General features: G+C 36.6%; 1 long non-coding RNA gene across 1 annotated transcript; it reads right to left on the reverse strand.

Moving 5' to 3' along the window:
* Positions 1-356: 356 nt before the first annotated feature.
* On the reverse strand, positions 357-1,232 carry LOC135132943 (uncharacterized). The gene is made up of 4 exons (XR_010281115.1): positions 1,073-1,232; positions 843-1,024; positions 563-796; positions 357-513 (listed from the first exon to the last, which is right to left on the reverse strand). It is a non-coding gene; the product is annotated as an uncharacterized LOC135132943 (long non-coding RNA).
* Positions 1,233-3,947: the final 2,715 nt, after the last annotated feature.

Here is a 3,947-nt window from a genome sequence, read left to right on the forward strand (position 1 = left end):
CGATATTCGACTCTCGCCAAGAGTAGAAGAATGTTTAAGGCGTACAACATGGCGAAGGAGTATCTCTACCGGCAGGAACGGTTCCGGCATTTGAGGGAGACCAACGTGTGAAAAAAAAGCGGACTAACTTTGACATTTATTTAAAATATTACAATAAAATATTTTCCACAACTGAGCATGAATATCACAATCTCTCCTTAATACTGAAATGAACCCTGTAATAGCAGATTAAGTTAACTAAAATCTTGTCTATTTCGTTGTGTGTTAATCTAAAGAAAGGGTTAGTGGATAGAAAAAGGACGGTAGAAGCATCTAACTAATAGAAATTTTTTGATTGGACTTTTTAAAAATTCAAGTATCAAAGAACCGGGACTTGAGCTTTAGAATAGTTCTAAAAAATGTCTAATGTCTAAACACTGACATGCTCTATGATTTTAAATATGGGTGCGGAACGGAGGACGACTTCTGCTGCATCGAGTCGGTCTAGCTCATGCAAACTGGTTATAAGAGCACCTGCGAAAGAGTTAAGTGACTGTCTAAACTAAAAAGGTACTACTATTACCTATAGAACAATCGGCGGTTGTGAGTAGTCGCATGGTGTGGCTGGAATGTTGGGAGTCCAGAGCTGCTATTTTGTCTTGGCAGAGACCCAATCGGAGGGCTAGAAGACACCAATCGCGTCCGTGAGGTTCCGGAGGGTCCAGTAACCCGCAGAGTTTGAGTTTGACGGGAAACGAAAGATCTTGGATTCGTAAACCGCAACCCTAGTGGATATTTACAGCCAACTCCATCTCATCTAGGAAAAAACTCTGACTAATCGCCACATCGCACCCAACACTCACCGAACATGATCATCTAGACGATCGTTTCTTGACCGTCGATGTATGGGTTGTACAGAGCTATGTCAAGAGTCGACGGATTCAAAATGTGCTTCTCCACCAACAACCCTGGACAAACCGTCAACAGTGCTTGATTAACAGTTTTATCAGTTTCAGTTTTGAGAAGCTTCTTTTGCATGAAAACACTGAAACAAACGGTTAAAAAAAATCTTAACACTAAACTCGGAACAGACCCAGAATAGCCCCATTTTACGATCAATCTGGAAATCTTCCAAAAGGCGCCTCAGTTGTAAAATTTCCAAAATTTGATAGATTTTTGACAGATTTGAAACTATTTCATGAACATCTTTTTTTGATGACGTTAGCAGTGGGATTTATAAACGTACCTACTGTTGACGTTGAAGTTCCCGCTGACGTTGCTTTTAGAGCTGAAAATTGTGATTAATAAACTCCGTTGCCAAGTCAGGCGCGGATCCAGGGGGGGGGCAATGGGTGCAATTGGCCCCCCCCCTGACACACGACCGAGGTACTTTATTTTGATCAATTTAAAAATTTTGAAATCGCATTTCATTTTGTAAATACAGTACAACCTCTATAATCCGAATTCACGATTATCCGAACATCCAGTAATCCGAACAGAGGCTATTTGAAGTCGATGCTTCTTTAATCCGAACAAAAACTCTGCAATCCGAATTGAACTTGGAAACACGCACTTACTTGCAAAAATGACGCAAGATCTTACTGCATATGTTGTATGGAATATTTTGAAATTTTTGAAAATTGCGATATTTCAATGCACTGAATTAATTAACTAATTCTGGATAAAAGGTTGAAGTTATCGAAGAAATGAGGCCCGAAATGTACATGAAAAAGTATTTGGTTAAATTTCGAAAATCGGTCGAAATTTGCATGAGGGAAATTTTATTTTTGAAAAAGTTTCCTAAAAATTCAGAGATATATGTATATCCCGACGTGCTATGTTAATGGCAACCGAGCAATATTTTCGGAAAATTCGGTGTGAAATTCGGATTTTTCGAAATTTTTAAAATTTGCGATATTTCAGCTAGACGAATCTATAAAAACGGTTTAAGTTATCGAAGAAATGAAGCTAGAAGTGACTTCTGAGGCCAAAAATCTACAAGAAAATGTATTCAGTTAAATTCCGAAAATCGTCGAGAATGGGTCGAAATTTGCAAAATGGTGGTAATACATAATGGAAAATTTCATTTTTGAAAAATTCATCTAAAAATTCTGAAAAAATTTAGGGTATAGATTCCGGCGTGTTGATTCCAAAAAGGATTCTTTAATTTTGTTTAATAAAATTATGGTTTATTTCTTGAAATTTGTTTTCAACTGTGTATGAAGTTGTTATTCAATTCCCTTTCAGATTTTTGGGAAAATCGCTGATCCGAACAAACCGTTAATGCGAACACACCTTTTTCCCAATTAATTCGGATTATCGAGGTTCTACTGTACACTATACGTGTAACGAAAACAACCAAATGTCACCCATGTTATATGAAAAAGAATATACTAGCTAAAATTTTATAATTTTTTTTGTTTAGAACCAATTTCTGGGAGATAGGTAAAATCGCACAAAAATTGCCCCCCCCTAAACGAAATCCTGTATCGGCGCCTGTGCCAAGTAGGCGTTGATAGTAACTTTCATGTTCAACTTTTGCCGTATTCAAAGGGGTTGTAGAAGAAAATTGGAGGATTTAAGTTGATTACTGCAAAAATTTTCCATTTTATACATGTTTTAAATTTCTTGTTGTCGAAATAAGTCTACACATATTAAGAAACAAAGGCAAAATGTAGCCCCGCCCACCCACCCTATCTCAATTGTGATGATTTTTTTTATTCATCGTGAGCCAAGGGAGCGGAATTTAACTGCAACATCCTTTTTTGTACGAGAAATTAAAAACATGTTTTTGAGTACCGTGTTCTTCAAACAATACTATGTATACTAAGAAAAAAATAAAGTCAAAAATTAGGCCCCACCCATACCCGCTCCTATCTCAATTCTCAATTGTCACGAATTTTTCGTTCGTTTTAAGTTTCTTGTTCTGAAAACACGACTACGTATAATATTAAAAAAAATACAAAATTTAGGCCCCACCCACCCGCCCTGTCTCAATTGTGACGATTTTTTTTATCGTCGAGAGCCAAATGAGCGAAATTTAAGTGCAAAATTCTTATTATTACTTTTCAAGAAATTACAATGTAAGACATTTTGAACTAATAATTGTAACCACAAAGAGAACAATGAGAAGATGGTAACTACTGACTCGCTAGGCCAGCATAAAATTTTAGAAATGTTGCCAACCTGACATAAAAGTTACAATCATTTGTTATCAATGGGTAATTTTTCAGTCTAACACCATATAGTTTTCAACTTTTTTGGTTTTAATCGTCTCAATAAAAATTCGGCTTGTCAAAATCAGTTTATTTTTTGAATTTCGATTTGACTTTTTTTTAATTTGAATAATGACGTTTTAATTTTTAATTCTTTTAAAACTAGAGAATTAGATTAATTCTGAAATTTTCCGTTTCAAGCTTCATAATCGTAACATACCATACGATCGACAAAATTTGTCAAATGTGCTCTGGATTTTTTATATTATGTTGCTAGCATTTGCTGTTTTTGTCATTTTCGTATTAAACTCTGCATCAGAGCACACTTGACAAGTTTTTTTTCGATCATATGGTACCCATATACCGGATGTCTGGAAAATGGCGGATTAACCCTTCAATACGGTACGTACGGGGCCGAAATCCCCGTTATTCTACCAGCTAAGCTGTGAAGATAAGACTGATTTTGGGAAATGACATAACCTTTAAGAGAAGAAAAGGCGGGTGGGCGGGGTTAGTACCTGCTAAGATAAACCAATTTTGGTAGATGACAAACCTTCTAAGAAAAGAGAGGGTGGGTGGGCGGGGCTAGTAGCTGCCAAGATTAGAGTGATTTTGGCAAATGAGATACCCTTTAAGAAAAGAGAGGGCGGGTGGGTGGGGCCAGTACCTGCTAAGATAAAACTGATTTTATTTTAGCAGGTACCTAGTACTTAGAGGGTATGCCATTTACCAAAGTCAGTTTTACCTTAGCAG

Source organism: Zophobas morio, unplaced genomic scaffold, assembly GCF_036711695.1.
Source record: "Zophobas morio isolate AGI-343-1 ecotype UQ-CSIRO unplaced genomic scaffold, CSIRO_AGI_Zmor_V1 ptg000021l, whole genome shotgun sequence".
Lineage (NCBI taxonomy): Eukaryota > Metazoa > Arthropoda > Insecta > Coleoptera > Tenebrionidae > Zophobas > Zophobas morio.